The 25,489-nt window shown below is 52.4% G+C and overlaps 1 protein-coding gene across 8 annotated transcripts in view; it reads left to right on the top strand.

Moving 5' to 3' along the window:
- Positions 1–25,489, top strand: part of ZNF609 (zinc finger protein 609) — a 96,173-nt gene that overhangs the window by 23,184 nt on the left and 47,500 nt on the right. The window lies entirely within an intron of this gene.

Below are 25,489 nucleotides of genomic sequence, written 5' to 3' on the forward strand. Positions count from 1 at the left end.
AGCAGATCTATGGGATGCCTTGTACACAGAATGGCCTTTTAGGATTTCCAGGGCTGTTTACTGTTCTGTCTCTTGGACAGGGAGGAAGGCAACTATGTCTATGTATCACAGAGCTGGTTTGCTGACAGGAAGGTTTCTTTCTTTGCTCAGCATTAGCATTTCAAGGTGCAGGAACTCTTTGGGTATTTAGTGTTTTATGGTTTTGCAGGCTGGCTTAGTGCTCTGCTTTGTGGGCAAGGTGAGGGAGCAGGAGGGGCTGAGCGATGAATGTCCCTTTGAAGGAAACCAGCCTTTTGATTGAACCCCTGTGGCCCCGAGCAGAGCTGCCCTGACCTGGGGGAAAAGTTGAAGCCCCTTGGTAACCAGGTGGATGGTTCAGCTCTTGGACGGGGTTTGGATCTTGCATCAAAAAAGCCACGGCTGCATGTGAAACCACACCCCAGCCTGGGGATGAGCGAACGTGCCACGGCTCTGCCATCTTGCTGCCTGGTTTGTTTGTGGAGGAGCCATGTCCCTGGAAAAGGCCCTGCTTTTGAGGGGCTCGCAGCCTGTGTTCCTCTCTCCTGTTTCCTCCAGACCAGGAAAATAGGAGCTATTGGTGTTGCTTGTGATAGATCCCTCAACGGTAGCTTGGGCCAGCGTGTATGTCCTGTCCACTTGGTCTCTGTAAGTAGGTTCAGTGTTTACCTGCTCCCCCAAGGGCCCAAGGAGGTGCATGGCATTGAAAACTGGAAACATTGGGGTTTCCAGGCTGTGGACTCCTCAGTAGTGCCTTGGGTCTGTCAGCACCTCCCCTTGTGAGGCCCTGCAAAGGCAGAAGGCCTGGCGCAGAGGGCAGCAGCAGATCCTGTTCTGGTTTTTCTTGTGTGAACAGAGGCTGTTTTGGGGTTCTGTTGCACCACCTCCGTACCCAGCACTCTCTGTGTGCTTGAGCCCTGGGGCCAAATGCATCCACCTTTATGCAGGGAAGGGGCTCTCCTCGGCTACTGCTGGCTGGGAGAAGAGGACAGGTGAGATGAAGCGTATCTTTGTGGTGTCCTGATGGTCTCCAGCGTTTGGCTGCAGGAACAAGAGTGACCAGACTTGCAAGTGCCTGTTGTTTCTGGGCAAGAAACCAACAACTTCATCCTCCAGGCCACCGAAGCAGCCAGATTTTCCTGGGCAAAGAGGGGATCCAATTTGGTGCAGTTCCCAAGCCAGTAGCATAACGAGCCCATGATGAGAGATTGGCTTCTCTTTAAAGACCTCTGTCATGAAGCAGAGCATGTTGAGATGGGGTGAGGGACTGGAATTTTGGTACATTGGATGTTTTTGGGCATGGAGACCTGGTTACAGTGCGGTGCTTTGCCCCTTTCCCACTGCTCTGCTGTTGTGTGTTGCCCAAAAGCCTTTTGGAACTCTTCTCCCTGGTGAACTCCTTTCAGATGTGGCACTGAAGCAGCGCCCGGTGAGGTGCCTCGGCAGCCCCCATCAACTGAGCGATTCCAGCCTCCTGCCAGCCAGTAAGGCCATTAAAACCCAGTCTCCTCTGGGAGCTGATGGTCTGATACGGGAGATGGGAAGAGCATCGCTTTCAATTTCCCATTGATCTTAACGAGACGGTGTGGCAGACTCGGATGGCCGGGCTGTGTTGGGGGCTGTTAGCTCCGGCACTCAAAGCCGCCCTCAGGTCCGCTTTGCTTCTCAGTTCTAGGAAATGGAATAAAGAGGAAACCACTTAGGAGGATTTTAATCAGAACTTGGCAGAAGAACTTAAGGAAACCCAAGAAATCTTCTGACAACCGCGCTTCACGCTGAGATTGCTGATGAATGGAAAGGGCAACAACGGGGCCGTGGCTTGAGTGGGTTGGGTTTCTTCTGGCTCGTTTAATGGGATCACATTAATGTTCCTGCCCCCCCGACTGGGTATGGGGAGAGGGAAAATAAGCCTTCTTCAATGTGCTAGAGACTTGTCAGCTGGAAATGAGGCTGAGTCCTCTGGGAGTAGTTGATGACAGTCATCCCAGACCTGCTGGAGATGGCCAGCATGGCTCAGGAGGAGGAGATTGCTTAATTTATAGTAATAGTGGCCTTGGTGTTCGGGGCAGTACTGTGGTATGGTTGGATTTCTTCAAGAAGTTGATCTTGGCAGGCTGGAGAGTTGGGCCTGTGTGAACCTCATGAAGTTCAACAAGGCCAAGTGCGAGGTCCTGCCCCTGGACCGGGGCCATCCCAAACACAAGGACAAGCTGGGGGAGAATGGATTGAGTGCAACCCTGGGGAGAAGGACCTGGGGATATTGGTGGGTGACAAATTGGACATGACCTGGCGATGTCTGCTCGTAACCCAGAAAGCCAGTCGGGGCTCCATCCAAAGGATGTGTATCCGGGAAGTGGAGAGCTGGGAGTTCTAGAGAAGGGAGACCATAGAGCCCCTTCCAGTGTCTAAAGGGGTTCCAAGAGAGTTGGAAATGGATTTGGGACAGGGGCCTGAAGGGACAGACAAAGGGGAATGGCTTCCCACTGCCAGAGGGCAGGGTTAGACGAGATATTGGGAAGAAATTCTTGGCTGTGAGGGTGGAGAGGCCCTGGTGCAGGTTGTCCAGAGCAACTGTGGCTGCTCCATCCCTGGAAGTGTGCAAGGCCAGGCTGGACAGGGCTTGGAGCAACCTGGTCTAGTGGAAGGTGTCCCTGCCCATGGCAAGGAGGGGTTAGAATGAGATGATCTTTAAGGTCCCTTCCTACCCAAACCAGTCTGTGATTCAGTGGTGCTCAGTTGTGGATGGTGAGTGCTTTTTGGAGTGAGAAATGCTGCTCTGAGGTTCAAAGCCCTCGTGGATGATGTCTAGGTTCAAACTCATATGTGTGTGAGGAGTGGACAAACCTGCTGTGATGGGAGATTTCATCGCTCCCCAGCCCCTTGCTTAGAGCTGATGGCAGGTTTCCCATAACATCTTCTCAGCCCAAGTTTCTCATTTTGGGGTTTGGCTCTGTTGTAACTCCTTCTGTAAATGGTTATTTTGGAAAATTTGATTAAAAATCCATGGAGTGGTAGGAGTAGCTTGACCATTTAGGGGCAGGAGAACTGCAGGAGCAGTTCTTGCGTGTGTGTCCTGCAGCTGGGTAACCCAAACCAGCTTTTATTTTCCGATTCCTGGGGAGAGAAGCATGTAGTTCTGGTTTATGAGCATGGGCCTGGCGTTGCTGAGCAGAAACCCCCCCAAGTTGTGTTTATTTGTAAAGGCCTCTTTGAGACTCTGTTGTACCACGGCTTTTTGTTTTATTGATATTCCAACATCTGGATTGTTTCCCTAAACGTGCTTTCGTCCAAGAAGAGGTTAAGGGAGTGAGAACTGTTCTGATAAAGCTGCCAAAAATAATCTTTGCTTGAGACTAAGTACCGCTCTCGGGACTTCGTCTTGTAAAACAATTTGTGGGTGAGCACGAAGAACAACCCCAGGAAGCCCCGAATACTCCAGATGGTCGTTCCTGCTGGGGGGTTGGAGGACTATAAATTCTCCATGAGAGTGTTTGAGTTTGTCACATGCTGCCTGAGGTGATCTAATAGCGGTCAGGGAGGTTGCAGGAAATTGTGGTTGAGGTGATTGAATCCTTGAGAGGAGAGATCTGCATGCATGTAGTCGGGATTGACGGGAACAGTCTGGAATCTGCTGATGCAGACATTCATCTTCCTTGCGCCCTGCAATGGATTGCTCATGAATGGGTTGTCATCTCCTGTGACAAGCTGACATAACAAGCCTGATAGCTGGTGTAGCTTTAGGTGTTGAGGATGCGATGGTGGCAGTGTGGTACAGATGATCCGTGAGGTATTGTATGAAGAGCCATCTGAAAAGTAGGTTGGTGACACTTTGGAGTTGTGTGTTTGGCTCTTGGCACCTGGGAAGTGCCGAGCTAAGCGGAGCTCAGCAGCCTCAGCGCTGCCCCCTTCGTCATCCCCCTTCTGGCAGTGTTTTTGCTAAAAATCACATGTCCGTATGCTGTGACTTTGTTTGACAACTTGTGCAGTGACAGGGAGCTGCACTCCTTCCCTGACGAGACGTGTAGGTATACGTGGCATGTGTTCTCCCAAACTGCGTGGCCATGAAGCAAAATATGGTTTGGATGCCATCTGCTTCCCGGGGGGCAAGAGTTAGAGCTGCTGCAGGATCCATGAGATCCAGGCCTGCCTATGTGCTGTCCTGTGCCTCTCCCAAAGTGTCTGGGAATGGTTGTACTGGGTAAGCTTGGTTAATTCACAATTAACAGGGTATTGTAAAGTGTGCTTGTAAGAGGACTTTTTTCTGAGCCTCTTGGCTGGTGGCTTGTGTATCTCACTTAGGAATGACACCACAGCCCATGAGCAGAGGGTTGAAGTCATGTCGCATAGAATATCCTAAGTTGGAAGGGAGCCACAAGGATCATTTAGTCCAATTCTTGTAGCCTTGACTCCATAAACGGTTCTGATACTAACTTGGAGGAGGTTGTGTTAGTGGGACAGTGTATTCCTTCCTCAGGGGCTTCTCTTGGCTCTAGAAACATGAACTCTGGACAGCACCATCAGAAATCATCATCAAAAACCACCTTGGTGGCTCTGCCCACAACGCTCCTCACATTCCCAGGATGGCTGAACACATCCGTGCTGGGCAGGAGCTGTGCTGGCTCCTGGCTGGGGTCATGGGGCAGGATGGGGAGCCTGGCTCTGGAGACTCGTTGGAGGGCTCCAGCTGACGTGTGACGCAGCAGGGCCAAAAGCAGCCACTCTTCCACCTGGGCCAAGAATTTGTAGAGGTTTAATCACCTTGTCCTGGTGCTGGGCTGAAATGATGTCAGATTTACTGATGTCAGTGTCAGATTTACTGCTGGTGGCCCCCGGTCACCCAAGTGCCGGGAGCAGCTTCTACAGCTGGTGTGTTCCTGGTTGGGCAAACCCTGCTGGACCAAAACTAAAATTTCAGCAGAACTGATTAGACATTTTTAAATATTATTTGAATGTCCACACTGCAGGTCTTCAGCTTGTTTCTTATGGAGAGGTGATCATACTGTGTGTGCTTTGGAGTGAAGTGTGACCAGTTTGGTGAAGGTTTTGATGCTCTCTCTTACTCAGATCCACTCTGCACAAGGGGAAAGGAGTCTTTTATTTTTTGTGTTTTTTGTGGACTGGACACCACATTGTTGCCTGGGCCATTTGCAGCCTGGTGGTGTTTTGTTGGGAAGAAACTGTAGACTAGAGCAGCTGCCTGGGCTTCACCCTTCAGAGGAGATGGTTTTCAGGGAGTGAGGATGGACAGGGAGACTGTCTTGGGCTTGCAGGTTGATCTAAAGAATCATCCCTGAATCCATGTGGGATGTTGGTATGTGGATGTGAGTGTGTTACGAATTTGGAATGTGTCCCTGCCCATGGCAGGGAGGTGGAATGAGATGAGCTTTAAGGTCCCCTCCAGTCCAAACCATTCTGTGGTTCTGTAAGTTGAGTTTGGCTCTAGCAGATGTTAATTTCAGAATGGTGGTGTCCTGCTCTGCAGAACTTTGCCCCAGTGTCTGTGCCTGTCTTCTCATGGCTGACTGCTTCAGTACCTCTGCTGTTCCCTCCAGTTTTCCTGGTGGCGGAAGCAGAGGAGCTGGAGGAGCCACATTTGGTGCCACCTTGATGTTTCATAGAATCACAGACTGGTTTGGGTTGGAAGCAACCTTAAAGCCCATCTCATTCCAGCCCTCTGCCGTGGGTAGGGACACCTTCCACTAAACCAGATTGCTCCAAACCCTGTGTCTAAACTGGCCTTGAACACTTCCAGGGATGGGGCAGCCACAACTTCTCTGGGCAGCCTTCACCTGGGCAAAATGTTTTCTTGTTTCTGTTTTCTTCCACTGGTGTCTTTTAAGAGTCAGACTGTCCTGGGTGGCTGGCTGGGATGTGAGGTCCTGCCACACTTACTGCTGCCCTGGGAAGACCACAGCCATGGTCTTCCTGTTTGATGGCTTCTGCCTGGAGAAGGGAACAGGGTACACGAGGACGGGATGCAGCACTGGGGGATTGTTCTACTTTGAGATCTCCAGTCTTGCTGTTGTCCTGAACCACTTTCTGCCCATCCAGGTTTCAGGTCTCAGCTCTCTGGACACAGCAGGTATTTGGTGATGATCTCAGTGCAGAGTTTCCCCACACAGTGTTTTATGTTCAGCCTAAGGTTGGTGTGGGATCTTTCCTGCCTCCTTGCATGGTCATAGGAGTTTTGCTGCTACCCCAGAAGGTGTCCTACCTGCTCCTGGCCACCCCTTCCCACACTGATGCTCAAGGGTTTGTGCAGCCATGTGGGGAACTGGGTCACAGAAGTGATCCAATTAAAAGCTCTGCTGGGCGACATCAAAAGCAGGTTTTAACCAGGCGGTTTCCCAACGCTGCACAAATGCCCGTGTTAGGAAAAGAGGGCTTAGGGCCTGGGCAGGAATAGACAGATGTGGATAGAGTGTGGTGGGATGGTTTCTTCTGGTGGTGAGGCTGATCTGTGAAGGTTTGCTGTGTTGGTAGGCAACCTTAGGGACAACAAACCCAACTCCCTCTGGGATTCTGGCTGATGAAGCTTTGTTTTCTTCCCAGAGAGCTCAGTCTCGCTCCCTTGTGGATGGGCTGATGTTCCATGGCTGCCGTTGCTCATGGAGAGCCTCCTCCCCAGGCGTTCCAGAGGCTCCTTCTCTCCCAGGGGTGCAGTGCCAAGGGCTGTGGGCGCAGGGGAAGGCTGAAGCTGCACCGCACCCATGCCCATCCTCACTGCCTGGGGCGAGGGGGGTTGCCTGGAGTAATCCTGACTAATCCTTTAATCTGTATCAACACTGATAGGTATTACAGCAGCAGATAAGGTTCAGACCATGGCTTGGAGCTCAGCGATATCCCCACCCTCTTCCAGCTAAATCTGGGCTGATTGCGCTTTCTCTTAAGGGGACCACGCGTGTTTGCTGAGCAGCTGCACTGGGTTGAGAGGGTGGATTAGCTGCTCCCAGCTGGAACATGCCCTTGTTGCTGGGCTCCAGCTTGCCAGACAAGTCCATCGATCTGTCTACGTGTGTTCCTGGTGACCAGCATCCTGTGCTTGCTTCAGCAAACCCCTCCGGTTGTGTGTTCCTTGGCCAGTCTGAAGCAGATCTGCTGCCTCTTGCTTTTTACCTGGGATGTCCACCTGGATATAAACCTGATTTGGCTGTAAACACCTCATGGAGTTCTTGCTTTCCTGAAGCAACCAGTGCTGCGGATCTGTGGTTCCTTGCTGCCTGCTGCTCATAGCAGGATTTTCCTCCTCCCCCATCTACAGAGCAGGACTCCCACACCCACATACTTCTCCTCCAGGCCTTCTGCACCCTCTTCTTTTTGGGCACCTTTCCTCATGGCTTAAGTCTGCGATGTTCTCACTTGTACAGCTCCTGGGCACCTCTGGTTCCCCCAGCGGTCCTGCCCTGTGAAGGTGGGACTCCAGATCTGGCTGTCCTGTGTTTAGTGGGCAGCAAACCAGGGTTGCTAATGCTGGGAAGAGCAGCTCCCAGTTGAGTTCATTGTGCAAAACAAACCATCCCTGTTGTTTTTGCTGTTGTGGGCTTGTCCGCCCTTTCCCTGTCCTCTTCCAGCTTCTCCCCATGCTCATGGGATTGCTCTGAGTTTGCCACTGGTTCCCTCATCAGCAAAGCCATGGTTAATCCTTCCCATAAATCCTTTAAGCTGTCAGCAAACAACCCCCTTCTTAAACTTTTAGCACGCAAGCTTGGCTGGGACAGAGCCTGGCTCACAACCCCAAGGTTTTATTTTTGTTCCCAGATTATCACCTCCTTGTCCTTTCTGGTCCCAGTTTTGGCCATCACTGGAGGCTCCCCCACCATGGCTGTGGAGCAGCGGATGGGTTTATGGCCTGTGGTGATATATCTGAGGTGTAAAAACATTCAGGGTCTGGATTACCCAGTGATGGTTCCAGGTGTGTCAGGTGGTTTGATGTCATGGATGATGATTTGTTCCTTAGGTTCTATGTGGATGAGGTCTCACCTCTCAGAGGAGCCACCTGTCCTGCAGGGCAGTGTGTGTTGGCCCTTCTTCTGGTCTACATGAGCTGGACATGCAGCTGGTGGGGCCAAAATGGGCTAAAAAGTTAGAATAAAGCTTTTTTGTGATCATGCTCCCATGTCTGCACCCAAACCCTCACATCTTTGCAGTTTGGCTCTTGGCCATGATGATGGTGCATTGACTGTTTGGCTCTTCCAGGTTTATTTGTTCCTTCAAAACACAAGGTTGGATCTCTGCCTTGGGCTGTATTTTTATTGGTGATTAGGATTGAAGCTTCAGTTATTGCATGTCTTCTTTTGGAGCATCTCTGAATATCCCTGCCTTGGAAAATTGACATCCTCCAAGGCATTTGGCAGAACCCAAGTGAAAAAAAATCAGTTTCTCGAAGTCTCAACCCACATATCTGGAGTTTCTCTCCTGTGAAATTTGATTTCTCCCTTAAAACTCCTGATGGAATACGCTTCGGAAGTGATGGGACTCACTTTGCAGGACTGTCAAACAAGCACCACAGACCTTTTCCCCCTGTTGATCCCAGAGGGAGGAAAGGCTCTGCGACTCCCTGAGGAATATTGAATGGCATGTTGCTGCTGAGCGGCTGTGTCTGGGGATTACTCACTGAAACAGAAGGAAGGGAAAAACGGTTAATGCAGTGTTGGCAGGTGGCAGCTCCAGGAGCTCGTGTCCTTCAGGCCTCCATGATTCAGCTCAGCGACTCGGGTCCAGGTGGTTCTCAGCTTATCCCTCGGGTCTGCCAGAGGAAATGGGATTTGGAGGAAACACAGTATTAAATCTGAATTTCTGAAAAATTGATTTCTTAAAATTGATTTCTTGGGAAAAAAGTGCATTTGTCAACACGGGCTAATTGTAAAAGGCACGTGGCTCACGAGTGTGGCCCTGTGAGCACCCTCTGTTCACAAACTGTTTTACTGCTTTCCTTGCTCTTTGTTGAGGCAGCTTCGCACCAGTGTCGGGATTCATGAAGCAACTGGCTCTACCCCGGCGCCTGTAACACCATGAAAACCCCGGGGCCAAATTTGGGGTGAGTCGAGGTGGGAGAACATCCACGGGCAGATGCCAGGCAGCTGCAGAGCTGCTCCCATGAGCACAGCTCCTGCTGCTGGCTGCCATCGCGCTTTCCAGGAGCTCGAGAAGGATCAGCCTCCAGGCATTACATGCTTTCACGAAGCCTGATGTGCTTGCTCACCTACCACCGGCAAGCAGGGGCTTGAACAAAAGCTGTTTGCCTGCATCTGCGGGGTTTTATTTATTATTATCTTTTTTTTTTTTTTTTTTTTTTTGCAAACTAGCTGGGTGATCTGGGCTCGGCTGCTGGCACCGCGTCCTGCAGCATATGACAGATAATCGGCCTGGCTGCTGGCCCGCGGAGGAGGCGAGGCTCCCATCCATGTGTGACCTGGGAAGGCACAACGTCTCCATAAATCACTGCCTGCTGCTGCCGCCGGTGCCTTGCACCTCTCTCCAGCTTCTTGGCAAACTTGGTATCCGCCGCGGGGCTCCGGATGGCTCCTCACCGCTGGGCAAGCGTGTGATCAGCGTCTGTGCAGGGAGAGGAGGCAGGAGAGGCTTCTGTCTGGTCCTCTCACCCCCTTTAATGTCAGTTCTCAAGAGATGAGCTTGATAAACTGCCAGGTCACCCCTCTGCCCGTGCTCCTTGCTCGTGCTTCTTGTGCCAGGGCGCACAGCTCCTTATGGACACTGGGACTGCTACCTGGTCCTACTAACAGCCTGAAACTTTCACAGCCAAGGTGGGTTGCTGGGTCTTGAGTAGTTACCCAGTGCCCAGCCTTAGGGTGCATCAAGTTTCTACCTCATAGGGGTTAAATTTCACAAGGTCTCCACTGCTCTGCCGTGATTGGTCCTGAACTGTCCCGGTGTGCTGGGAATGGGTCTGCGCTGCTGAGCCTGTTTCTAGAAGCAGCAAAATCAGTGCAGTGACATGTTGTGGTGTCCACTTTGGGGGTGCCAAGCAGGCTGTTCCTGGGGGTATCCTCGGAAAGAAGCCACTGCTGCCAGCTGAGCCTTTCCTGACAGCTCCCCACTCCAGCCGGCAGCTTTCCAACATGGAATGCCTTGTGCTTCTCTAAGCACACCTGAATTTGGAGTCCTGCTCCTCGGATTTTTGAAGCCACCAACAGGTTTGCTCATGAGCAGGAGGAGGGCTTGGGATCTGGCCAAGGACTTTGCTGGATCAGTGCTTGGGATTACCAGCACTGAGTTTTGGGGTGCTTCACATTGTAGGGAGCAGATAGGGAGGAATCCTCTGATCTCGGCATGGGCTTGTTAAGGCATGGGCTTGTTAATGATGCAAAAGCCTTTTTGTGTTGTCGGGTGAAGTGCACAGGGCTGGCTTGGTGGGAGCACAGTTAGGCCTGAGCCTTGCGAGCACTGGCAGTGCTGGCAGTTGCAACACAGAGCAAAAAATTGCTGTAGTGTGTTATTCCAGCAGGAGCAGAGGTGAGCAGAGCTGCCAGGGGAGGCTGCCTCTGCCTGGCTTTGCCATCCCAGAGCAGGCTGTGGCACAGGCTGGGCTGCCAGTGGGATGAAGAGGAGAGTTAAGTGAGACAGCTACAAACCAGTTGGTGTACAATTCCTATGGATGCTTTCCTCATTTGTTTGCCTTCCTTTCAGGGCTAGGTTTTCCAGCTGGGGATCAGGCTAGTATTTCCTTGACTTCCCCTTCCTTGAAGGTTTTTTTCTCCAGCTGTCGGTGTTGCTGTGTTCAGGCTTTTCCCTAAGCTCTGCTTCCCATGGCTAAAGGCGTAGCAAAGCTGATCACAGGTCCTGGCGCTTGGTTTGCTGCTCCTCAGAGATGATGCTTTTCTGGTATCCCAGTGCCTCCACTTTCCAGGCTGCATTTGGGGAGCTGCAGTCTCTGGGGTCAAGCTATGGAGGCTTTGAAGGATGATGTCTCCCTGGGATGAGCTTCACTCTCCTGCTTGCCGTGGTCAGTGGAGGTCACAACTGCTGAGGGACTGGGCTGCTTTGGGTGGGAGTTGCGGTGCCATTGCAGACCAGAGCTCCAGGGTGGTGGTGGGAGGCTCTGTCTCCAATCCCTGCTTGCCATTGGCAGGGATGCTTGCCTGGCTCTTGTGAAGCATGTGGAAAGGTTTGTGGGTGTGGAGGGGTTGGAGATCTCAGTTTGGGGCTAAGAGATGACTGCAGGTAAAGGACTTTGGAGCCACGTTAGTGGTCCAGGTACAGCACAGGAGATGCCCTGGGAGCAGGATGCAGCAGGTGAGGCCACCACAGCTGCAGCTGTAAATAGTGCCCCTCTCCTTAGGGAAGGAGTAAATGGTTTTCCCTTGCTTGCTGCATGCCTTTCTCTCTCCTGGCCCTGTTCCTCCTCCTCCTCCTTCTCCCTGCCATTAATTGCTCAGTGCTTGCTGATGCAATTAAAGCAAGATGTGTCTGCAGCCTCGGTGCTCACCCCCCTTTTCCGAGGTCTTCCTCTGCCTGCCTGTGAGGACGTGGGAGCTGCTGGCTTGGGAAAGGGCAAGTCCCCACATTGGCTGGCTCATGCCCATAGTGTTGATCCCCCAGAGAGGGGAAGTGGCTGAGCCAGAGCCAGAGCAGGGATGTCTCTCCTGGCCTGAGGAGGTGACTGGCTGTCTCCCGGCACTTCTGAAGATGTGAATAGGCTGGAGCAGGGACCGTCTGGCTTCCTGCAGCTGATGTGTAATGGCTGTAGCTGCCAGCCTGAGGTGGTGATGACTGATGGGCAGGACATGGCTCAGGGCTGGGGATCATTTGTGCAGCAGCTAAAGCCGCCTGAGCGATGAGTTACGGTCTCTGGGCTTTCAAGGGAAGAGAGTGACAGTCATGGACCATGGGAGATGCTCAGCTAAAGGAGCAGGACTGCAGCTCAGCAATCTCTGGGGATGGCAGCTGTGGAGGCTGCCAGCACAGAGGGCAGAGAGGGCACCTGCTCCGCTCTGGGTGGGAAGGGAGGTTGCGGAGGTTGCGGATATGATGGAGAAGGGCTTTTCCCTCTGCCACTCTGCCTCCCACGTCTCTCCCTGCCTGCTCAACGCTGCCCTAGGCAGTGTCACCACAGTGTCCCAGCTGGGCACCAGCTCTGTCTTCTGCTCTCTTCACTCCTTCCTCTGCTGCCCCTTGGCTTTGGTGTGTCACGTTGGCTTTTCCCATCCTTATCTGTGTTCTCTGGTTGCTGTTACCTTATCAAGGCATGTTCTTCAGGTCTTCTTTCTCCATGATGTCTGTTGGTGTTCCTTCACGTGAAGGGAATAATTTCTTGGCACACCAGGTTTTAACACTTTGATTCTGTTGAGTCACTCCCAGCCTCAGGTCCTTCCCTAGTCCCCATGCAGCCTTTTGCTCAGCCTTTCATCCCTGCAAGCATCAAACTCCTTGTCTGAGGCACTGCCTTTCAAGCACCAGCATTTGGTCTTTAGTCTCCGTGGCCAAGAAGCATCTCTAGGATGTGCTGTATCAGCTGTGCCCCTCTCCTTTCCCAGCAGCCTCTGGGAGGCTCTTGGGGAGCTACTTGGTTGTCACCACGTGAGCTACCTGATGTTTAGGGCACATGGTCGAGGTCTCTGCTGTAGAGAAGACTTTGGTGGTGTTCAGACAGGTGCCAGGATGTCACCTTCTGCCTTGGCTTGGCAAAAGCTACCATCAGGGGCAGATGTTGGCAGAGATCCCAAGTGATGGGGAAGGGCTTTTGCTGCCCACACTGCTCTGATCTCAGAGATTACCACAAACATCCCTCCCTCCCTCCCTCCCTCCCTCCCTCCCTCCCTCCCTCCCTCCCTCCCTCCCTCCCTCCATCCATCCATCCATCCATCCCTCCCTGCATCCATCTACTTCTTGCCTTTGTGTGCACATTCCAGCCCATTTCCTGTGTGTCCTACAGTTGCACAAAGCCCTGCTGCTCCCTGGCCAATGCCTTGTTTCCTAGCCCTGACCTGCAGACAGGCAGCCTGCTGGTATGCTCTGGCCATCCCAGAGATGCTGATTGGCATGTTGGGAACCTTCTCCCTCTGTCCAAATAATGTCTCATGTGATTACTGTCAATAAAACGCTGTTGCTCCTTTCCCTCAGGTACAAGGCAGGAATAGATGAGTGTGTACAGACACGCCGGCTCCGTGTTTTCAGGAGAGATGGTGTGATTAAAGGTCAGATGGGTTTATTACAGGCAGACATGCATTTCTGCTGCTTCAAGGAAGTAGAGGTATCAAAACCTGTTGGCCAACCATTGTGTGGGTCCTGGAGCTTCCAGTGTAGGCTTTGGAAGACTGCCCCACTGGTAGTGGGGAATCCTTTCTTACAGGGTTCCACTGGGTCATGACACTGATCCAGTGACATTACTGGGAGAGACTCTGGTATCCTGCCTTGTCCCACTTGCCTTGACTTTGTATTTTTGTGGTTTTTATTTTCCCTCCTCAAGATCCTGGACTTGCAAAAAAAAAAAAATCTCTAATTAGGAATTAAATGCCAAGACTGTGGGACCAGCTTCCCAGGGAGCTTGTAAATGTGGAGCTGTAGGATGGTGGCTTCCCTCTGTGCTAAGGGCATCCTTTTTATGGAAGCGACCGAAGGATGACTTGAACAGTATGTGATGCCCACCCATGGCCTCCGGGCTGGCTCTGAACACTTGATGGAGTCCAACCCTGAATCCTCAGCATTTCTGGGGCTAAATGACTCTATTATCATCCCTCAAAGCCAACCCTTGGGCATGGAAAGCCCTGGGGAGCAGATAAGAAGCTTTCTGATCCCACATCTCACCAAGGCAGGTGGGGAGGATGGAGGGGGTGGAAACATGCAGCCAGCAGGTCATTGGGAGGTCATTAACCCCACTGGCTCCTTGGTCACTTTCTTTGCCTTGGAAGAGCTCTCCACAGTGGGACCCTCCGTGTGCAGGCTTGGGGGTTCTTCACAACCACCACGGGCTAATCCCTCGCTGAGCCCACAGCTGCTTTCCTGGGCCAGCTGGGCTGCTCGGGGTGCAGCATTGGCACTCCCCATTCCCTTTGAGGGCTCCCTCTGTTTATGGCTACCTCTGTTTATGCCCACCTTGCTGGTCATAAAAATCCTCCAGGCCCTGGCTTACAAATCTATTGCCTTTCCAACAGAGCTTTCCAAAACAGCTCTCCCCCACAGCTGCCTCTTTAGGCCAAGAGCACCATGATCCCTCTCTACCCCAGGGGAATGGTTGATTTTTAATGATGGGTGGCCAAGTTCAGGGCGGCAGTGGCCAGCAAACCCCAATATGCAGAGGGCCACCTTGAGCATGCCATTCTTGGGGCTAAAATGCCCTTATTTATTATCAATCCACTTTTTTTCATGGCATTAGGATTGCCCTGCTGTAGCTGGCTGGTAATTTGAAGAATGAGTGAAGTTTCAGCAGGGTGGGGAATGAAATGAGTGAAGATCTGGCTTGCTTATGGTGGATCTATCTCCAGCAGTATCTTTGCCTTATTTTAAGGACACCAGGTAAAAATCCAGCATGTTGATTAAATACAACCTTGGCCCTGCTGCTCTTCTGATCCAGGTGCCCACCAGCCCCTGGCATCTCATTTTTACATGTGTGTGCAAAAGGTGCTGCCTGGGTGGAAGGAGGCACGGTGGCTGCTTGTGCTGGATGGTGTTTCTTTGGTGGTCACTGTTTTCTGTCTCATTTTGCTTTGTTTCGTGGCAAAGGGGAATGATTTCTCGTTAGCTGGGACTTGGTGACCTGTGGGTATCCCTGAGCGCAGCCTGCGAAATGTGAGGTTAGAGGCTAAAAACCTTCCTGGAGCTTAATTGGGCTGGAAGAAAGCTTTAGCCGTGGGTGGTGTCAGCATCCCCGTTTGGTGGGGGCTGATTTGGATTTCAGATCCAAGCTCTTCCCTTCGCTATGGTCCGGAGGAGCTGATGAAACAGCCACTTGAAGCTATTTTTCTATTTTTACATGGAGTGCTCTCGAGGAGGAGCATGGCTGCAGTCAGCACAGTCCTGGGATGTGAATCACAGAGCTCTGCTCCCTGAGATGGGCTGAAAGCCCTGATGTGGCTCCACCGCTCCCTGGCTGGTTGGTGGCTGCAGGTGGTGAGTTATGGTCTGGCTTGGCTCCTCTTCTCCGTGGCTGCTCAGCTTCCCCACGAGGAGCCATCGATCCTCCCCAGCCGGCGGCTGCCGGTCGGCAGCACAGACCCACCAGGTGAGACCTTCACACCCCAGCCGTGTCCAGCAGCCAGGCACCGACTCCCACGGGCAGCATGGGATCACCTCTGCCTCCTCCTGGCAAATGTCCCTGCCCGCAGTGGGGGGTTGGATCAAGATGGGCTTTAAGGTCCCTTCCAACCCAAAGCAGTCTGTGACTGTGTGATCAGAGCAGAGGCACTGAGAGGCATTTGAGCCAAAGAAAGGGGATGTGCTTTTCATCTGCGAGGGTGGAACTAAAACCCAGAGTGATGGTAGGGGATGGGAGCCTGTGGGTTCACATGCAAAGCTCATTCCTCCTCCTCTTGCAGCTCATCCTGGTGATAGGAGCGTGTGCTGTGCCGCTTTGGGGTGCCCGGGCACCGTTCTGCTCGGGGCTTAGAGAGGCAGCAGCTTGATTTCAATAATTAATAGAACCTTGTGAATCGGCTTGAAAAGCTTTCTGTTGAAATTGCTGCATCCAGCAGGCACCGATTCCTGTGTGTTCCTGGTGGGAGCACATGGACAGGGGTGCAAATCTTTGCTTGAGGGATTGGGGTGAGCCCAGCATGTATCAGCCATAATAGGAACACTGGGTTATGCTGCTTTAAAAATAGCACGTTAGAAAGAATTTGCTGGAAAACTGGGATTTGAGGAGTGGAGGGAGACGCAGTCATGGGATGCAGCACAAAAAGCGAAGACATTTGTCATGCCCATGTTAGTGTGAGGTTTCTGTCTTGTGTTCTGGGAGACAGAGGCACTTACTTGACCACTGCTTCTCCAGCGCCACCTGAATGGGACACGCAGTGACACCCTCTTCCTCGCCCACATCCTCATGTGTCATGTGATTGGGCTCATTCCTTGCTCACTCTCCTCCTGTAACCTCCCCATCGGGCCATGGAACAGAGCTGGCTTTGTGTCTGGAAAGCACCAGGATCTCTCCTGGCAACTGGAGCAAAACCTACAAAGACAGGGAGATGAGAGCCAAGCGGGCAGCTTCCTAAACGTGCAGCCTGCGGGGGCTGGGACGTGCACATCATACCAGAGCAGGTCTTTAATATTAAATAGATGGAAGGAAGATGTCTCCTTTTGCCTGAGGGATAAATAGATCTGAAACTCCTCCTAGACTTTGCTGCTTGTTGCATCCGAAATATGTGTGTCTCGCCCTGAAATTGAGCCTCTCCAGAAGCCACCAATCCTTGGCTACAACCTGTGTGTAAAAATGCTCCAGTGTAGGTGGTGTACGTGGTATGACAGCAGGTCTCTGAATGAAGCATCCAAGGAATGGATTTGCCTCTTTTCCCCTGATCCATAGCCGAGTGCACCACACGGTCTGGACGTGACACTTCTCATGGTGCCACCAAGGCAAGTGTCACAGCTGCCATCCCCTGGTGCCCTCAGGGTGGTGCTTCCTCAGTGCTGGACCTCCTCCAGGAGCTGCGTGGGTGCCTCAGGAGGTGCACCTTGCTTTGCAGGGACCAAGCGTTGCCTCATTCCCTCTTTACCCTTCCCCAGACAAATTTTGTAGGCACAAGCATGGAGCTAGACTTCTCATACCTTGGAGAGAAGAGTCCACAAGACCCTCAGGACCAAATGCTGTGTGTAGCCATGGACCCTAGAGTTTCTTGTGCTGGAAAACTGCTTAGAAAATCCTCTAGCTCGCTGCTACCATTTGTTGGGAGACCAATGGGATGAGAGAAGGATTTTTTCCTTATCTGCTTGGCCATGGACCTCCTAGTCTGGCCATGGAGGTAGACCATAGAGCTGAAACTGCTCTCTCATCAGAGATGCTCGTTATCATGGTCAGGCTGAGATTTGCCAGTGCCTCGTCTGAGCTTGGGCAAGTCCAAAAGTGATGGATGTTGTCTCTCTGAAAGGAGGAGGACCACTGCTGTGTCTTGGGAAAACCATGGATGTGGCTTGTTGGCAGTTTGGAGCCCGGCATGGGGCAGATCTGAGGTGTACTGAGGGGGTGCCATGGGGAGTGATGTGGGTGCCTTATGGTATTGCTGGAGAGATGTAGGAAAGAAAGGGGGAAGGAGCAGAGCAGTGGAAGGATGAAGGATTTTCCCACTTGGAAAATAGTGGTGTTCTTAGGAACAATCTCCTTGCCAGGAAGCTCTGGCCAACGTCTGTCTTAAATGTTCCTATGCTTGATTCATCCCGTTTCCGCCTTGTTCCTCTGCATCATCCTGCGTAATTCCTCTCTCTCCTTTGATGTTTTCATCCCTCATGTGTTTGTAGATTACGGCTGTGTCCCCACATAGCTGTCACTGAACCAACCTTTCCATATTTAGCTCTTCTAATCTCCTCTTCCAGACCAATCCCTTCAGCCTCGTTATTTTTGTCCCTCTTCTCTGAACTTCCTTCAGTTTGTCTCTTGTGCCCTTATTTGTCATGAATGGTCCAATGGAAGGTGTCCCTGCCCATGGCAGGGGCGTTGGAACAAGATGAGCTTTAAGGTCCCTTCCAACCAAAACCATTCTTTGATGTTAAGATGGCATCTTGGAAGTGATCCCCTCTGGGTCATTGGAAGGACCACCTTGGGGAAGTGCTTGACTGATTTATGTACCTCTGTAAGTCCATATCCCCCCACTTTTCTTATGCAGTGACCCTGAGTGTGAGTGACACTTGCTTTTGGACCCGTTTGCAGCCCTTGGATGTTGGGAAGCACAACCCAACACCGTAGCTTTGGCTGCTGTGGAAGGTACAGCTGACCCCATGCCACACTCAGCTTGGTTGATGAAAACACCCGAAAGCCAATCTCACCTTTCATCCCACATCCCATCTTTTCTTTCTTGGCTCTGCTCTGCAAACACCAGGGCCTTTTTCCACATCATCTCTTGTGCTTTACCAGTGTAAAAGTTGGTTTCTTAGTGGTGTAATAAACCCCCATCAATGCACATGGTTGTGTTGTCCACCATGGGTCCACAGTGGCAGAGTGGTTGCAGTGGCTTTGTCCCTTCTCACCTGGGAGTGGGCACTGGATACTGAGGTGGAAAGGTGGTCCCTGGACCGTGCACCCAGCAAGCAGAGGAACCTGTCCTAGACGAGACAGGTCTGAACCAGGCTCATTTTTGCTTCAAGCCTTGAATCCGTCTCCTCCCTTCCACGTTTACTAGAATCTAGTTTTATGCTGAAATGGTTTGTAAATCCCAAGCTGTCTCCCCTCTGGTTGACTCCGTGTACTGCAGCTTTCCAAAGGTAAGGACTTTGTGCTTGGATAAGCATTAATTAAATGATTGAATTATTAATGCTCTGAGTTTGCATGCAGGGGGGCGTGTGTGCGTGGCTGTGCCCTGGTGCGAATTGCTGGAGGCCCAACAGCCGCAACCACCTCCGAGTGTTGGAGGTTTAGACTTGCAAGACTGAGGTAGAGGAAAAATTGGGTGAAGAAACTTCAGGAAAGATTGAAGCAGGCAGGTGGAGCCGTGCCATTCCCTAACGGAGAGCTGAGCTGCTGTGCCAGCTTCTCGCGCTCAGCCCTGACCTACCAAGTGTCAGCCTTGGCTTGTGGTCCTTGATTGCTAATCCTGGCCAAGGTTTGTTGGTAACTTTTGTGTTCTCGCTGTCTCCAGGAGCCTGTTTTCAGCCTCTTTCAGATTGACCTGTTGATCTGCCTAAATGGAGATGCCAAGCTCTGCAATATGTTCTTCATCCCTAGTTGGTGGTGGGTTGTTCCTGGATGAACCTGTGATTGGTGCTCAGGGTGCTCTATAGCACAAACACAGATCCTGTAGGTGGGTTAAACCCACTTGGCATGAAAATGCTGCTTTCTGATGTGATTTCCCTTGCCTGCCTTGCAGATTTGGGTTTTAGGGATGTTTCTAGCTTGGCTGATTTCAACCTCTGTGTCCTTTGGCCAGGTTTATGGATCTGGTGGTTATCAGCCAGCTTTTAACAGTGGCTGGAGCTGCATCACAGCAAGTGATTCGTGAAAGGTCTCATAGATTTATATCCTCCTTCCAGGAGGTTGACACAGTGAGGCGCTTGTGAAACCTTTTATGTTCTCCTTTGCCTGCCCTGATGTGCTGGTCAGTGAGTGCAGGTGTTAACGGTGGCTGCTGAGCACTGCTCGGATCCTTGGGTACAGTTGCCTGGTTATTTTGGAGGAAAGAGAATAAGCAAAAGCAAGACTCTGCCCCGTGGTGGTTCTTCCACGTAGCATCCTGGCTTTAAGGACACACGGCTGGTGTTGACAGGAGATGTTGGAGGATGCAGGATGTGAGAAGCCAAGCACACATCAGCAGTGTTGGCCATGTTGACAGGAGGGTGGGTGCAGGTTGTGGGGCTTAATATGTGTGGGATCTGGGTTCCCAGTGGGAAGCTGCTTGCTGTCATCAGAGCTTTCCTGCTTGGACAACACGGCCAGAGGTAAAGATGACTCTGGTGACCATGGCAGCACTGATGCTGAAGAATAGGCCAAATACTGAGTTGGTCAGTGTGAAGGACACTTGTGGGCTTCATGTTTCCAGCTATCTCTGTGACACAGAGGCATCTCCAGTGCTTTTCCACACGGGATCTCTCCCCTTTTCCCCACCAAACAAGCTGCTTTGCGTTTTAATTCAAGAGAGGAGGAGTGCCCATTGCCGCCTCTACATGGGATTTCAGTGGTTGGTGATAGGTGAACAGAGACTCAACAACATGTTTTCAGTCAAGTGGTGGGACCAATGCCCAGAGGTCCCAGCTTGGATTTTTTTCCCATGTCTCTCGCTCACATCACCTGTCCCCTTTCATCGCTGCTCTTCGCTACCTCCCTCCTACCGGAGACACCTTTTTTTTTCCCTTCCGACAGCAGATCTGATAGTCTTGTAACTGGTTGGAGCAGGTGACTTGGTGCCAGCACGTCTGCCTTGGATACTATTCCTGGCTTTAGTGAAGCCGCAGTAATATGCAAGACTGTGCCTCTGCGGTGTCTGCCTCCTCTTGATCTTGAAACGCTGCAAGTGCTCAGATAAGCCCGGCTGTGTTCAAGCAGGGATTTTATTCCCCTCTCTGCTGCAGAGAGAAAGCGGCTCGTTGGAGGTCGTGCTGGGTTGTATTTGCATTTCTCCAGCAACGTGGCTGGGGTTGATAGGCATCCGGCTGTTTGTATCACCTGGCTGTTGGGATCAGTCCCTCACTGGTGCCGTGGTGGGAGTTGTACCTCCGGCATTATGGGGTAGGATGTCGCACCCCGATATTCCCATTAACTATGGCCACGTCTGTTTTCAGCGGTGCCAAACTGTATCCTAAAGAGACTGTGGAGAAAAAGACTCCAGGCCAATTTAGTGTATTGGATAAGATAAAAAGAGTGGGTCCTTTAATCAGGCCTCAGGCCCAGGGGAATACACACAGTGTTGGCGTTGGGGCCATGAGCTTTGCGCAGAAATCCTCCTCCAGGCTTTGGTTCCTCTGGCCTGCCTACGTGAGGCCAGGTCAGGCCTCCCCAGCCAGGTCCTCCCCAAAGTGCTCAGATGAGTCTGAGTTGGCCACCATTTCCTCTGGCCCTTCTACAGGGACTTGCTAGTGAGGAAAGGAGTTTGCATGGGTGGAGGCAAACCTCCTCCTGCATCTCAGAGCTGGGGTGCTTGTCATGGCCGGGAGAGGACAGGGAAGCACCTTTTGTAGGCAGAGCCTTCCTGTTACACCTTGGCATCAGCAACCCTGCGGCTGGGAGATGCCAAGAGTCTCAAGCAGGTGTCTGGAGGGTGGGAGCAGATGGTGAGGAGCACCAGGGACAAGTTGCCAAGAACTGTGGTGGGGAATTGGCCTCTCCTGGTTTGGTTTCAGGGAGATGGTGAAAGTCTTGGGTGGCAGAACCAGTCCGGAGTGTCTGGGAACGTGTTCACCATCTCCCACCCAGCCTGGGGCTGGGAAATTGGGACCTCTGCTCCTTAAAAATCCTTACTTCCCGTCCTAATTGCCCGGCTCTTCAGTGATGGCTCTGGCCAGGAGGTTGCAGGCTCTCCTGTCTTCTGTGGAGCAAACTCAAGGAGTGTGATGCTGAGCCCTCTCCCCTGTGTGCATGTGGGAGCACATGGAAGTATTGCTCCTTCCTTGTGGCATTTACTGCTTCTTGCTAGGGGGGCTGTTGGAAATGTCAATCCTTTTTTCTCGGAGCAGCTGCCTTGTTGTCCTGTGGGTTTGGATTTGCCAACTAAGGTACCCAGTGTCTTCCCTGACTGTGTTCCTGTGGTCCATAGAAATAACTGGCTTCGCTTATTTGAGCTGGAGTTTATCCAAGGAAGGGAAACTGTCTTCTAGAACAGATTTCTTTTTTCACATCTTGGTGTCAGCAACCTCAACCTCCTACTATAGCAAGAGGGAAGAGCAACAGGCAGCAGCATTGGGATCAGTGCCCCAGACCACACTTCCAGCTCCATCCTTGGACCTGCTGCTTGTGCCATCATTATTTCCCTGCATGTGTGGATTTGTTGGAAGCTCTTATTGGCTGCTTTCTTACTGGAGAAATTCAGCCAGCAAACAGTCAGAGTTTGGTGCCACCTGTGCTGTTTGGGGAGGGGATCTTCTGGATCCTTTTCCATGCCATATAATTGCCTTGAGTACCTCCAGTGTGTCGGGATGTTGCTGCTGGGGGACATGACTGGGAGCTCTGCTTGCAAGTGGATTCAAGATGGAATCGTAGGCATGGTGGGCACCAGAGCCAACAAAGGGATTTGTCTTCATGCTCTGCATACCCAGCTTTGGGGGTCAGGTTGGAAAAGACTTTTTGAAATCCCTGCCACGGTCAGCAGTGGGGAAGAGGCACCGTGAGTGCTATGGTTTGAAGGTTTTGAGATGCCCACCAAAGATTCTTGTCATCTGGATCTGTCTGCTCCCTGGTTATCTCTCTCTATGGAGCTGGAAGCTCATGTTCCCAGCTCCTACTGTGAATAAGGATCCATGTGGTGACTGAGCAGGGCAGGAGTGACAACATCAAAGGTCTCAAAGGTTGGGCTGAGCCATGCAGTGACATGGGACATGCTGGCTGCAGCCTCCAGCAGTGCACCTTGATGGAGCAGTTCTGGTCCATGTTTTGTCTCCTGGCACACACACAGCTGTGAATTTGTGACCAGTAATAAGGCTCCCTCTTGGCTTTTGTTGTCTCTATGTCTGCAGGAGTGAAAGGACCTTCTAGGTGAGAGAAACAGGCCATGCACGGCGTAGCTCCTTCACGTGGGGGTTCACTGGAGCCTAGAACCACCTCGGGTGCATTGATGATCTCACTCTGAGCCCTGCAAGGTCCTGGCTGACTGACAGGGTGCAGCTCTGGGGGTGCCCTACACTTCACATCCTCTCTGCCCTTGTAGATGCACCACAAACATCTCTGCTGGTTGCTCTTCTCTGGGGTTTCGGCGTCACTCTTGGCTCTTATTGCTCCAGAATGCACTTTTCTTGCCAGACTTTGATTACTGGGGGCAAACCAAAATTCTTATAAATACGAATGAGTGGTCTAGGTGGTTCAGGGGACAGCATCAAAATTTATGGGGTGTATTTATGTTTGGTTTGCCCTCTTTCTCCCAGTAGCTAATTGGTGCTGTGGTGCCCCTTTAATGACTGATGCTAACGAACCCTTGCTGGCACAGCTCTAAGATGGCAGGAGCTGCTTTGTGTGCATCTCCCTACGCCAGCACCCACACTGTGCTTCCCTTCATGTGGGACCCCATCCCACCTTCCAGCGCGGGCTATAACAAGGGGTAGGTTTTAATTACCCCCCAGAGCCTGGCATCACGTGGTGCCGGCGGTATTGCCTCGGACTCTCCCTGGATTTGCTTTTCCCCCATCGAGCAGCGCCTGTTCTGGCCGCCGCCGCCCAGGCTTGGCTCAGTTCCACTTCTGTCCTCGGCGGTGGTGAAAGCACGTTCCTCGTGATGGGAAAGCCTCCACCAGAAACACAAAGGGCTTTCATTAGGGGAGGCAGCGGCGGGTGGCCACGGACGGCCAGCGCCGGCACCGGGAGGCTTCACCCCACATAACTCCTGCACAGGGGTGGCTGGAGACACACCAGCTCCCTCCAGCAGCGAGTGTGTAGCCAGCATTTAACCTTAGAGCCTACCCAGCTTGGAAAGAGAAATAAATTTTCCTTCTGCAAAGGGGATTTAGGGCCTAGAAGTCTTAAGGGGGATGGCCAGAAGGCGCAGGGCTGGCTTTGGGAGCCAGGGATCTCTACTAGTGTATCCCTGACAGCCGGAGGCAATGTGAAAGCCACTGCTCTGCGGGCTGAGTGCTGCCCACCCCCCCCTTGTCAGCATTTCCCTAGGTGGAGGGAACTGGGTGCCCACCGAGGGGGAGAGTGGCTGGCAGAGCTGCTCCATGGTACCCAGGGCTCCCCCAGCCATCCTGCATCTCCTGACCTTGCTTGGGGAAGCAGGAGGATGAAATGCTGTGCCACCAGGACACATGCAGGGGGGGAGGTGAATCCAGGAATTGATCCATCTGTCTTGTCCTCCAGCCTGGCTTTTGGCTTTTTTTGGATATGTTCCAGTGAGGAACCTCTGTTCCTGCTCTCACCCCTGAAGAACCACCCTGGGCCTTCTTGTTTTGCTCTGGAGCTTTGGGCGAGGGAGCAGGAGAGCCGCCTTGTCTCCCCACAGCTGCTGAAAGAGGCTATTTGTTCCAGAGCAGGGTGAGATATGAAATCCCATCAAGCCGCCTCGCTTATTAGAGAGATCTCAGCGAGCTGCTTATTATGCACCATGGCATAATGCAGATTACGAATGTGACCGGGCGATAATTAGCAGAGCTGGAACTGTAATTAAACGCTTCTGTGCTGCGCTGTGGTTTCTGTTGCAGAGTGGAAGGAAGCTGAACGGTTTCAGAACCCACAGGTCTTTGACGTGCACATGCAGCCGCCGCTCCCAGGGCGATGGGGGAAATGGGGGCAAGCGGCCCCCATCACCCCCTGGGCTGTTCCTGGTGCCCACCTGAGCCAGGCAATCCTGCCTGGTGCCTCCCTGGCTCTCCCATTGCTGGAGACTGGCTTGTGGTTTGCAAAATGTGGCGTTGAGGAGCCCCTTCAAAGGAGCCTCACGCTTCCTTGGAGCATCTTGTCCTGGATCCAGCGAGATGCGTGAGATGAGGTTGCTGTGTTTTGGGGGGGTGATTTTTTTGGGGGGTGGGAGCCTCTTGGCAGCTCCTCTGGCAGCCTCCTGGGGTTGTTTTATGCCAAAACCACCTTCCTCTAATCCCATGGGATGCAGTTGGGCAGTCTTGGAGGTGAGGTTGGGCTCCTGGGGGAGAGTTGGTCCTGCTGGTGGGAGGTTGGAGGTAACTGTGGGGAAAAGAGCTGTGGAACACAAGCTATGCTGCTGGCAGAGGGGAACATGTAGTCCAGCTACTGCTGCTTCAGACCTATGGGCCATCTTGAATGCCCAGTGGAGTGGATGTGCTCTGACGAGCTATCTGGAGAGATGATGGATGCAGGAGGACAAGGAGAGGGCTGCAGACAGAAGATGCTTTGTGTTCTCCTGCTGGAAGAGCAAATCCACTTGCAGTGGCAGAGCCAGAAGGTCTTGCAGTTCTCCACGAGGGTCACATTTGCACCCCCTGTCCACAGCCACCCCTGTGGGAGCAGGCAGAAGCCACTGGCAAATGTGATGTTCTCTCTATGCCTAGAGATTTGTGTCACTGGGGATGCAGGGAGGCTCTGTGGGGTCAGGAGTTGGTGAGGAGGTGGGATTCTCTAGCCACTTGCTGTGTTGTGTGGGGTGGGTGAGGTTGGACGTGCAAGGTTCTGCTGGAGTCAGATTAAAGGATAGAGGTGTGGGAGCAAGAGAGGGGAGCAGGTGAACTTGGCAGCTGGTCAGGACCAGGGTGGGAGTCAGCAGCAAGGATGTAAGTGGTCATAGGCTGGTGTCGTACCCACATTTGGTGACCATGAACATGGGCTCTCCAGGTCTCCCCTCAGCAGAGGTTTAGGGGGACTCTCTGGGTGTAGTATACTGGGTGCTCTAGAGGGATCTTCCCCTGCTTGAAACCATAGCCCAGGTGAGTGCTCGCTGATGATGTGATGAGTTTCCTCAGCCTGCTTCTCTTCTGAGGTTGCCCAGCATCTGATCCAGATCCAGATGGTGAAGAGAGAAGATCTGAGCTGAGAAAGAGCAGCTCGCCCACAGCTGCTGCAGATCCTCATGAGCCATGGCAAGGGGCTGGCTGGCTGTGCCTGGCTTGGCTGGTGAACCCTGAAGGACAGGAAGTTACCCCCCAGCCCTTCCCTTGGCCAGTGCAGAATCAGCCCATCAGCCATCCTGCTCCTGACATTGCTGTAATCTGCTTGCGTGGCAGAGCAGCCAAGGATCTTGGCTTGTCAGCGGCAGGGTGGCTTGGCTGG

This window comes from Pseudopipra pipra, chromosome 12 (assembly GCF_036250125.1).
Source record: "Pseudopipra pipra isolate bDixPip1 chromosome 12, bDixPip1.hap1, whole genome shotgun sequence".
NCBI lineage: Eukaryota > Metazoa > Chordata > Aves > Passeriformes > Pipridae > Pseudopipra > Pseudopipra pipra.